General features: G+C 34.5%; 2 non-coding genes across 2 annotated transcripts; one reads left to right on the forward strand and one right to left on the reverse strand.

Moving 5' to 3' along the window:
* The first annotated feature begins 569 nt into the window (after positions 1–569).
* Positions 570–676, forward strand: LOC121205361 (small nucleolar RNA R71). The gene has a single exon (XR_005900442.1). It is a non-coding gene; the product is annotated as a small nucleolar RNA R71 (small nucleolar RNA).
* A 6,580-nt stretch (positions 677–7,256) lies between these two features.
* LOC121205798 (small nucleolar RNA R71) lies at positions 7,257–7,363 on the reverse strand. Its single transcript, XR_005900872.1, has one exon. It is a non-coding gene; the product is annotated as a small nucleolar RNA R71 (small nucleolar RNA).
* Positions 7,364–12,251: the final 4,888 nt, after the last annotated feature.

The raw sequence follows: 12,251 nt of genomic DNA on the forward strand, positions 1-12,251 counted from the left end.
ACCGAGATGAATTTTTTCAATATCTCCTCAAGGTTCAACTTCTTTTCCTACTGGTAAGGTGGTTGTTGAAAACCTAGAGGATGTTGTGGCCTTTGATTTCCTTGACCGCCCCACGAGAAATTGGGATGGTTCTCCAACCTATATTATAAATGTTACTATACGGGTTATTTTGGGGTCTAGAGTTATTGTTACCCATATATTGGACTTGTTCCTCCTCGATGCTAGGGTTGAAGGGTTGATATTCTATGCATGCTCCTCCTTCATTTGAATCGTACCTCATCACTGGATGTACCTGAGTAGAACCACACAAACCGTTAATCTTTTTATTTAAGAGTTCTACTTGGTTGGATAGCATAGTAACCGCATCGAGGTTGAAAACACCGACTGCTTTCGTCGGCTTTGTCCTCATAACTTGCCACTAATAGTTATTCAGTGACATCTCCTCAATAAATTCGTAAGCCGCCTCAGGTGTCTTATTATTGATAGTTCCACCAGCGGCTGCGTCAATCATCTGCCGAGTCGAAGGGTTCAGGCCATTGTGAAATGTTTAGACCTGTAGCCAAAGTGGTAACCTATGGTGACGGCATCTTTGCAAAAGGTCCTTGTATCTCTCCCATGTATCGTAGAGTGTTTCTAACTCCATCTGCATAAAAGAAGAGATATCATTACGTAATTTGGCTGTTTTGGTCGGCGAAAAATATTTTAATAAAAATTTTCAGTCATCTGTTCCCAAGTAGTGATTGATCCTCGTGGCAATGAGTTCAACCACTGTTTAGCCTTATTCCTCTGCGAAAAGGGAAACAACCGAAGGCGAATGGCGTCATCAGAAACACCATTAATTTTAAAAGTGTCATAAAACTCTAAGAAATTTTCCAAGTGAGCGTTGGAATCCTCGTCCTGCAAACCATCAAACTGAACAAACTATTGGATCATTTGAATGGTGTTAGGTTTCAGTTCAAAATTATTTGCAGCAACAGTAGGCCTAACTATGCTCGATTCAATTCCTGTTAAATTAGTTTTAGCATAATCATACATAGTACGTGGAGTAGGATTCTGATTTACTAGTTCAGCAGCAATCGCAGGAGGTAGAGGATTTTCTTGGTTTTTATCCATCTCCTCGGTTGTTGTTGAAGTGTCATCCCCTTGCTCGTCCTCTATGTATCTTAGGCTTCGCCTTCTTTCTCTTCGGTTTTTGCGAACTATGCGGTCGATCTCACCTTCAAAAAGTAGTGGTCCTAACGGGTTTCTTCTGGTCATAAACTAGAAAAACCTGTCAGAAGAAAATAAATGAAAAATTAGAAAAGAAAATAAAATTTAAATTGCAATAAAAGTAAAATGGCTAAAGTAATAAAAATTGAGTGCTCCTAATATCCTAGTTCCCTAGCAACGGTGCCAAAAACTTGATGCGTGATATTCGTGATAGGTTTTAAAAATTTATAAATGAATCGTTCTTGAGACTAACTTATTATCACGATTAAGGCAAGTGTACCTATCGGATAACTTAAAGTAAACCCCTAACATGTATAATTTCATGATTTATGAATACATAATATTTGTAGTTATTGATGGTATGAAAATGTATGAAATGCATCTTTGATAATGAATTGTTGATAATCGTCTCGGTTGAGGTTAAAAAGGGAATTTGACGGATAAACCATGTTTTACATGTGAAATGAGATCCTGCATGTGTTGCAGTAAAGATTTAGCCCGGACGGGTAATCCGTGATCTCAAGTAAACAGGAATCTAGCTTGGACGGGTGTTCCTTAAATGATCAAGCCTCCCGAAGAATATATGTGCATTGAAGATTTAGCCCGGACGGGTAATCCTATTAAGGTCTAAATTTAGCCTGGACTGGTAATTCAGATCCGATCTCATTAAGGGTGTTTGTCTCTATAAGGGATTTGGCCTGGACTGGTAATCCCGACATCACCTTATGAGTTTATGATATGGGGGATTTAGCCTGGACTGGTAATCCTACCATGAGATGTGAGGTTCGCGGGGGTGCATATATGGAATGATCATTCGTATGAATTGATGGATAATGGGTATTCCATCGAGATTTCCTAGAAACTCAACAAGATTAACATTGGATATATATATAAATATATGTGAATGAAATATTAAATGATGAGCTCATCTAGTTAAATTACATGATATATTAAAATGTAACTAACTCATTGATTGAGTGCATGTGATAGGAAATCATTTCATAATGGATGATTTCATGAATTAAGCATAGATGTATGCTAATTACTCGGTAAGTTTACTTTCCAGTTATTCGAGCTTACCAAGTATGTAAATGCTTACCCCTCTCTTTTTCCCTATTTCTCAGAGCTCGAGGACTGGAAAAGATTGGAGGGCAACTGGAGAGTCAACACACTATCAACTAAATAAGCTTTGGTATCAAGACTTTGTTCTTTTTGTTCAATGGCATGTATAGTATTTTTGAGTATTTTGTTATATGTGTCATTTGATTTGCCAAATGAAGGCATGTAGAAATATATTTATCTCTTTGTATATAGCCATGAAAATTGGTTTAATTTAAGTAGGCTATGACCTACGATTTTTATGCATGGTTTTATTTACAAATGATGGGTTGCTATAAATTGGCAATGAGTCTCTTGAACAAGCCAATTTCGGATGGATTAATGCAGCATGGGAACTATTAAGATTATTTACAAGTGTAAAATTGTGTTTTCTCTCAAACTTGGAAATTTCTAAGCATAAGAGGTAGAAAGGGGTGACTAAAGGATTGGAAAATAGCCTATTAAGGTCCACATGGTTAGACACACGGGCAAGTGTCTAAGCCCTGTGAGACACAAGGTCCATCCCCATGGGCGTGTGGTATGACCGTGTGTCCCCTGCACCTAAATATTTAAGCTAAATTAGTGCAGGGGTAGGGCACACAGGCGTGTGTCTTGGCCATGTTAATTTAACAGAATGCTCAAGTTTTGGACACGGGGTGAGCCCATGGGCGTGTGAGTCCACACGGCCCACCTACACGGGCGTATGTCCCTTTATGTTAAGGAAAATTTTCTGAGTAGCCCAAGGTAAATCGAACAAGCCCAAATTTGTCCCTTCCGATATGTTATAGGTTTCGAAGGCCTATATAAGGGACGAGATGTTCATGATTGAAAGGTTTTAAATTTAAATGAAATTTTGTGACCTGAGTTCGTGTACCGAAAGTGTAAAGTCCCGGTAATGCCTCGAGCCCTGTCTGGAGTTGAATACGGGTTAGGGGTGTTACACCCTAAGTTATATTATTATCTCTCTTGAGACTAATAATGTCTAAACCTAAGTTGAATAATTGAAATCTCTTTCTAATTAACACCCTAGAACTGCATTAACTCGATCTATGGATTCCCTTTTTAGGTTTCACCCTAATCCGACAAAATCTTGTTACCCTATCTCTAGGCGCGCAATCAAATCCACTTAATTACGACAAATTTACTCTTAGATAAGGTCTATTCCTCCTCTGAATAAGACCGTTAACTTGAATCAATATCCTGGAATATTAAAACAAGAATTAAGAACACATAATTAAGAACAAATCAAATATTTATCATACAATTCAGATAATAATAACAAGATCCGTCTTAGGTTTCATTCCCCTTAGGTATTTAGGGGTTTTAGTTTATACTTATGAAGGAAAACATATTAAAAGCCTAAAGATACCAAAACATAAGAAAACTCAAAACTCCTAAAAGAACTTCAAGGGAGATCTTCAGTCTTGATGATGAATCCGGCTTTTGAAGTGGATCAATCAGCTTTCCTTGAATAATTCCTTGCTTCCTACTCTGCGTCCCCCTCTTAAGTGCCTTCTCAGGTGTTTAAATAGGCTTTAGAATGCCTAAGAGTCCCCAAAATTGGCCTTTTTCGAATAGAGTTATACTTGGGCTCGGCAGGGACACATCCGTGTGCGATTACTCCAGCCCGTGTCAAGGCTGTTGAACAGGCACGGACGTGTGGTATACCCGTGTAAGTCGTGCTTCAATCCTACCAAAGGAACACGCCCATGTGAGAAAGTCCAGGCCGTGTTGATTTCCCACGTGGGTCTATTTTTTTTATTTTCGGCTAATTTCTCGCTCTTTTTACTCTCCTATGCTCACCTAAGTATAAAACATAAAATTAAAGGATTAGGAGCATTGAATTCACTAATTCTAAGGAGAAACCATCCATAAATGTGCTAAGCATGGGATAAAAATATGTATAAATTACGGTTTATCAATCTTCAAGCATGATCATATTGAAATCAATCAAACAATCCACAAATCATGCTTGAACATCCTAAGAATATGATCATGTTTAGAGATATTCTTAGGATTTTCAAGCATGGTTTGTGGATTGTTTGGTTGATTTCAATATTATCATGCTTAAATATGTGAATAGGATGTATGGACATTTGAGCATATTGAATTTTTACACATCCTAGAAGGAGCATACAAAGCTTAATATATTTGAGCAAGTGACTTTTGATAAAATGGTTTGAACATTTTGAGAACTTTCTTTGAGTTTGTTTAGATAAATAAATTTGGCGAACGTGTAATAATTTGAGTTTTAATGTTTTGAATGCAAGTTTATAGGATTCTTTGAGCTTAAATGGTCAACTTTTGATTTTAATGATTTATAGGCATGGAAACCATTTAGACACACTTTAAATGGGTTACAAAACTTCACTACAGAGCTTTGAAATGATATTTTAGCATAATTGTTCATTTTAAGTCCAATTTCAAGGAAATGTATACATTCAAGATTTGTTTTTCACAATTTTCTTGTTAATTAGGTCATTTGATTACTTGAACAAGTTTGTTTTATTGTTTGGAAGTTGTTGAAAAAGCTCAAGTTAATTAAAAATATGATTTTAAATTTTTGACAATTTTAATGGTCGTTTTCAAAGAAAAAATGAGTTCTAAAAATATTAAAGTTAAGTTATATATATTGAAAATATAATTTCTATATTTTTTTAGGGTAAATTACACTAACAGTCACTCAACTTTGGGGTGGTTGACAAAAAAATCACTCAGGTTTCAATCCAGTCACTTAATTTCTGAAAAATAACAAAACAATCACCACTAACCATTTATTGTTACAGAAGTACCGAAGCTACCATTTTCCATTACAGACTTAACAGAGTTGCCATTTTCCATCCCCCTATCATTGCTCTCCCATCCCTCACCCTCTTCCCCACCATCCCTCCCCCCACTCTGATTCCCTCTCCCCTCCCCCTCTTCCCCACCATCCCTCCTCCTACTCTGATTATTTCCCTCTCCCCCACCATCCCTCCCCCTACTCCAATTCTATCCTCCTCTTCCCTACTGATAAATGATAAAACTAACATATTTTAATCCCATTGTTAATACGTTTTTGGATGATTATTAATTAAAATTGGTGAATTTGATACTCTTAATTCTTTGAATTCATGTTATTATACTTAGGTGAGCATTTAGGAGCTGAAGGAACAAAAAACAATCAAAAATCGGAGAAAAAAAGCAGATTTCAGGAGCCACATGGGCTAGGCAGATGCCCTTGTACCAACCCATGTCAATTTCGCACCTTGCTTCCCAAATGCGCTAAAAAACGTAACTTTTAGGCTTTCTAGGAATTTTAAAGTCTATAAATACCAATTAGAAGAAGAAATGAGAGAGCGATAAAAAAAAGATCAAAGAAAAAACTCGAAGAACACCGTCGAAGCCAACTTGGAAGCAGATTTCCATCAAAATCGAAGACCTTCTTTTAATTTCTCCTGAATTTTTTATGAGTTTCTTTATATCTTGTGGTTATTCTGACTTTGAGATGTTTTATTTCATAATTATGTATTAATTCCCTAGATACCTAGGCAAGATGAAACCTATGACAAATTCTATTAATTGATTTCTGTTTTACATTATAAATATTTGATTCTTGTTCTTAATTATGTGTGATAATTTTTTGTTTTAATATTTCTGGGATATTAATTCATGTTTTATGTGCTTAATTCGGTGGAGAAAAAGTCCTTGTTTAAGAGTAGATCTAGCATAATTGAGTAGAGTTGCATGCAATCCTAGAAATAGGACGACATAAATTTACTAGATTAGAGTCAAATCTAATAGGGGAATCCATAGATCTAGTTAATGCGACGATAAGGGTTTTAACTACAAAGAGATTTCTATTAATCAACCTAGAGTCAGCTGTTCTTACTCTTGAAAGAGATATTAACATAATTTAGGAATTTCTACATATCAAGACACCAAGTGAATATATCGTTTAATTCAGAGTCATAATAATAGATGAAGTCTAGGTGGATTCTTTCCTGGGTATTGTCTCTTTCATTGGTTACTATTCGATTATTTCCTTGACTCATTCACTGTTGCATTATTAGTTAAATTAGTTTAGTAATTTTAGATTTATAACCTATCACTCTAAATTGTCGGTTAAATAATAAGAAAATGGTAACTAATAATACTTTTAGTCCTTGTGGATATGATATCTTTACTAACCGTAGCTATACTATTGTTCGATAGGTGCACTTGCCTTTGTCTTAAATTTTAGTTAGCACGAAAAACACACATCAAGTTTTTGGCACAGTTGCCAGGGACTAAAATATTAGGAACACTTTATTGTTATTAATTTAGCCTTTTATTTTATTCTATTTTTTTTAGTTTAATTTTTACATTCTAAATTTTATTTTATTTGCTTCTGGCAAGTTCTTTTAGTTTATGAAAAGAAGAAACCCGTTGGGACCATTACTGTTTGATAGCGAAATTGAAAGTACTGCTTACAAAAACCATAAAGAAGTAAGGAAAAACCGATAAAGCATAGTAGACGAACAAGAGAAAATCATTATTATTGAGGAGATGGGTGATAATCAGAATATTCAACTACCTCCTGTAGCAGCTACTGTTTCTGTTCCCCGTACTATGTACGATTATGCCAAGCCCACTCTAACTGGGCTGAATTAAGTATTGTGAGACCCACTATTGCTGCAAATAATTTTGAACTAAAGTCGAACACAATTCAGATGGTACAACAGTTTGTTCAGTTTGATGGTTTGCAAGACGAAGATCCAAATACTCATCTAGCCAATTTCCTGGAAATTTGTAACACTTTCAAGATAAAGGGCACCACTGACGAAGCCATTTGCTTACAGTTATTCCCTTTCTTGTTGAGGAACAAAGCAAAACAGTGGTTAAACTTTTTACCATGAGGTTCCATCATTACATGTGCTCAAATGACTAAGAAATTTCTATTAAAGTACTTCTCACTGGCTAAGACAGCCGAGTTGAGGAATGATATCTCGTTCTTTCTTCAGATTGATTTAGAGACCTTATATGATGCATGAGAGAGATACAATGATTAATTGAGAATATGCCTTCACAATAGGTTGCCTCTATGGTTAGAAGTTCAAACCTTCTACAACGATTTGAATCCCTCAACTAGGCAATTAATCGACGTAGCAGCTGGTGGTGTAATAGGCCCATTTCGCCCGGGCTTATACCAGAACCAGAGCCAAAATAAAACAAAAAAAAAACCCAAAAACAATAAAATGTTCACAGTCCGAAATACAAAACATTAACCGAGACCCAATTGAAACCCAAAATAAAGCCTAAATTTATTGGCCTAGACCCTAACCCAAAATCCCATTACACCCAAAACCCCCATCTTAATCCCTAGCCCAATTTACAACAGCCCACTGCTAAAACAATCCCAAACGGCCCAAAGAGGCCCAACAGTATGAAAGTATCAGAAACCCTAGAGGTTTCTGGAACATGCTAGCGGTGCAGCCAACCAAAAGATCGGGCTCCCACGAGTGGTTTCCCACGCACGACCTCCACGTCACCAGGGCTTCTTCCTCCGTACAACACCCCCTGCGTCCATAGAACCTGCGAGAAGAACAAAATAATACAGCAAAACAATAACAGAAAAAGAAAATTAGTATTTACATTTTTTATTTTTATTAATTTTTTCCCTTTTCCCTTTTTCTCTTGGTTCAGCTATAAAAAGGTCGATTGTATACTGTAAACAGGATTACGAACGCATATTGAATACAAAGACAGTAGTTAAAATTTTTAGAAGGTGATTTCTAGTTCAAGTTTCTCTATATTTTTGAATTTCTTTCAGATTATTCCTTTCGCTATTCATTCTTGCATATAAAAAAAAGAAAAAATAAAGGTCTTACCTTGCGAGTATGCCATGGATTTCCTTTTGCTTCGTTGAAATCGAAGCCAAAAGAGGATCTCAAGGCTGAAAAACCATCTTTCCAAGCTTGAATGCATCGATTGTTGTTTATGGAGGTAAATCGGTGGTTGAAGTAAAGGATTTAAGGTTTGCCAAATGAGAAAGAAGGAGGCTAGGGTTGATTCAGTTGAATTGATTTGTTTGGCTTGGATTTGAGCCTTTATAAAGGGGCAAAAATGGTGCCGTTTTAAGCCTATTTCAGTGTCTTCAGAACAGTACCGTATAGGCCATGCCCGATCCGCCCTGATCCAATCACCCAAGAGGATCCGCGCATTCCGCTTAAAGGGAACATTTGCGCAGTTGATCCCTCACTTTCACATGATCATTCAATTGAGTCCAATTTGCTTTTCTTTGATTTTTTAAATTTGTCTCCATAATTTGGACATAAATCCAATTTGGTCCGCGCCTAAACGCTGTGTTTTGAGATTTGGAATATTTCCAGTTTTGGTCCTTGTATATTCGCGCGAATTGCTCTTTGGTCATTATCTCAATCTCAATTATTTCATTTATTTATTATTCCTTTAATTTAATTTTATTTCAATTGTTTTTTTCCTTTCCTTTCAATTTGGTTTAATTCATTTTTTTAATTCACTTAACATTGATATATTTAAATAGTTTTATATACATTTCAAATTATTTTGATAATTTACCTTGTTTTTTTTGTTTTTTTTTTAAATTATAAAATTGTTATTTTAAAGTTACCTTGTATATCATATTGTTTTTAAAATTTTGTATAATATTAAATTTGAATTACTCTTAAATTAATATGTATATAGTTTATGTTAAAATTAGTTTATTCTATTTACATTATCAATTTCATGTTATTTTATGTGTATTATTTTGGAAAAAAAATCATTTTAGGTATATATATACACGTATTTTAAAAAAAAATCTATTATGTATATAGTTTATCCCTTAAGAACATATTTTAATATATATCTTTGTTATTTAGAAACCCTTCATATTTTATATGTTATTTAAATTATCTTTTATTGTATGTATATTGTCAACCTTAAATGGATATTTTATTTTTTAAAATATTTTGTGCATTATTTACTCTAAATTTCTTCTTTCATAATATCTATTTTAAATCTCATTGATATATTGTTAGTTTTTTTTATATATGTAAATTATTTCAATTTTTAGCATGCATTATTCATTTGTAATTTTTTTTCCATATGGTTTTTAATTTGTTTTGTATTATATTGGCTCCTAGTTTCCATATTGTTTTGTATATGGTGTGTTTTTTCATATTGCTTCATATATTACTATTGCGTGTTGTTTATTCGTCCTTTGTATTATTATTTCGATTATCATTCATCTATGCTTGAAAATTGGTTATATTTTATTCTAATATGTTTCTTTGATTAGTTATATTTTAGTTTCCGTTATTCTGATTATTAATGTTTTTCAAAATAGGATGTGTGCTCATGGCTCTTATATATTTGTTAATTTATTTTTTTCCTTTATACTATTTTCATTCACTAAGTATAGTACATTGTTCGTGTATATTGTTCCATGTTTATAATTTCGCCTTTTGTTCACAAGTGTTGCATTGTAATTTTCAACTTATTGTTCTAAAATTAATGATTCAATTTTATTTCAAGTCAAACTAATGCATTTTGAGCTGGCTTTACAATGGTTTATTCGATAATTTCCCAAAACAAAGGCAATGTTTGACGTTTGGAAATTCAGAAAATCGTGCCCTAACGTGCTGGGTTTCGATTCTCTATTTGTCCAAAATAATCAAATATCCCTTTAAAATTTCATCCGTGTTTTCTACATTTTAAAATAAGGCAATGTTCTATGTTTGGAAATCCGAGAAATTGTGCCCTAACGTGTTGGGTTTCAGTTTTTCATTGGACCAAATAGTTGAATATCCTTTTACAATTTTCAAATGTATGAGCTTTTGGAAATCAAAAATTGATCGTGGTTTCGAAGTTTAAAGGATCGTATCCTAACGTGCTGGATGTGATACTATACTCCTTCGAAACAAGAGAAATTAACGTCTAATATGAGTCATTCAAATGTTTTAAAAGAAATCGTATTTCAAAATATTTGTTTTTAAATCTTAGACATAAGGATATTATTTAGTCAATTTGGTACCAATTTTGGGCGTAGCAAGGGTGCTAATTCTTACTCGTACGTAACCGGCTCCCGAACCCATTTTCTCAAATTTCGTAGGCCAAAATTGATTTAAATAAAACAAAATATTTTATTAGGTGATCCAGTCACACCTAAACAGAAGGATTGGTGGCGACTCCACACTTTGTTTTAAAGTCGATCCCCATTTTTCAAAATAAAAAATGGTTTCGACAGGTGGCACATCGAACAAAACACCCAAAGCGGCTTATGAATTTATAGAGGAGATGGCACTGAATAATTATCAATGGCAAGTCATGAGAAGAAAGTTGATGAAAGTAGCCGGTGTTTTTAATTTAGATGCAGTCACCATGTTATCAAACTAGGTACATTTGCTTAATAAGAAAATTAACGGTTTATATCTTTCTACGCAGGTATATCTGGTGATGCAATGCGATACAAATTAAGATGGAATGATCAATCCAAAATGTTTACCCTTCGGTCCTAGCACAGAGAACGAGCAATTCAATCATATGGGTAATAATTCTAGGCCTCAAAATAACCCTTATAGTAATAACTATAATGTAGGTTGGAGTCACCATCCCAATTTCTCTTGGGGTGGTCAAGGAAATCAAAGAGCACAACCCCCTCCAAGCTTTCAACAACCACCTTTTTAGCAAAAGAACAAGCTGAATTTTGTGGAGATGTTGACAAACTTTATCTCGGTGTCAAAAACTTGTTTCCAAAACACTAACGCAACACTGAAAAATCAACAAGCATCACTTCAAGGGCTCGAAAATCAAATCGATCAACTTGCTAAATTAATCTCGGAAAGACCATAGGTAGTTTGCCTAACAATACCAAAAATAACCCAAGGGAGCAACTTCATGAAATTACTGATCGAGATGCAGAAGGGTTAGTTGAATCTGAACAAGAACCGATACAAGAAATTGTGGTGAATAACAATAAGGTTGAGGTTAGCCAGAAAAATTAAAAGCCAGTTGCCAACAACTGTAAACCTCAAGTGACATATCCTAACTCGACGAAGAAAAACCACAAAAACAAACAATTTGGTAAATTTCTCAAGCTTTTAAAGAAATTACATGTTACCGTTTGTTAAAGCTCTTTCGTAGATGCCAAATTACATCAAATTTTTAAAGGAGCTTTTGGCAAACAAACAAAAGTTAGACTATTCATCAACTATGGAGCTCAATGTAATTTTCTCGACCATCTTACAAAGTAAACTACTCAACAAACTGAAAGATTCAGGGAGTTCTACTATTCCTTGTTTAATTGGTAGTTTAAATATTCATAATGCTTTGGCTGATTTAGGGGCTAGTATTCATGTCATGCCCTATAAAATGTTTAAACAATTAGGTTTTAGGAAACCCAAACAAATTAGAATGAGTATTCAATTAGCGGATAGAACCATTAGCTATCCTAGGGGTGTTATTGAGGATGTCCTTGTTAAAATCGATAAATTCATATTCCCCGTTGACTTTGTTGTGTTGGACATGGATGAGTGTAGTGAGGTACCTTTAATTTTAGGAAAACCCTTTTTAGCAACTACTAGGACTATAATAGATGTTGGTACGAGTGAACTTGTACTTCGTGTAGGTGATGAGAAAATTATTCTCCAAGTACGTGATTCTGTAAGAACATCTAGTGATCAAGATGATTTTAAATATTCTATTCATGTGAGTAACCAAGTGGCTTAATCTTCTTTGCAGGAAATCCCTCGAGAAAACATAATGGAGCCATATTCTAATCAAAGTGACAAAAATCGAACAACATACGAAGAACAAATGCTATAAGTCGATGAACTAGATAATCATGTCAAGGAGAAACTAAAAAAGCATGATAAAGAGTCAAGCCAATGCCATAATGAGCATATTGATGGAATAAACCAATTTAAGGTTGGGACAAAGTACTGCTGGACAAAACGAATCCATGA

The sequence above is a fragment of the Gossypium hirsutum genome, chromosome A08, assembly GCF_007990345.1.
Source record: "Gossypium hirsutum isolate 1008001.06 chromosome A08, Gossypium_hirsutum_v2.1, whole genome shotgun sequence".
Taxonomy (NCBI): Eukaryota; Viridiplantae; Streptophyta; class Magnoliopsida; order Malvales; family Malvaceae; genus Gossypium; species Gossypium hirsutum.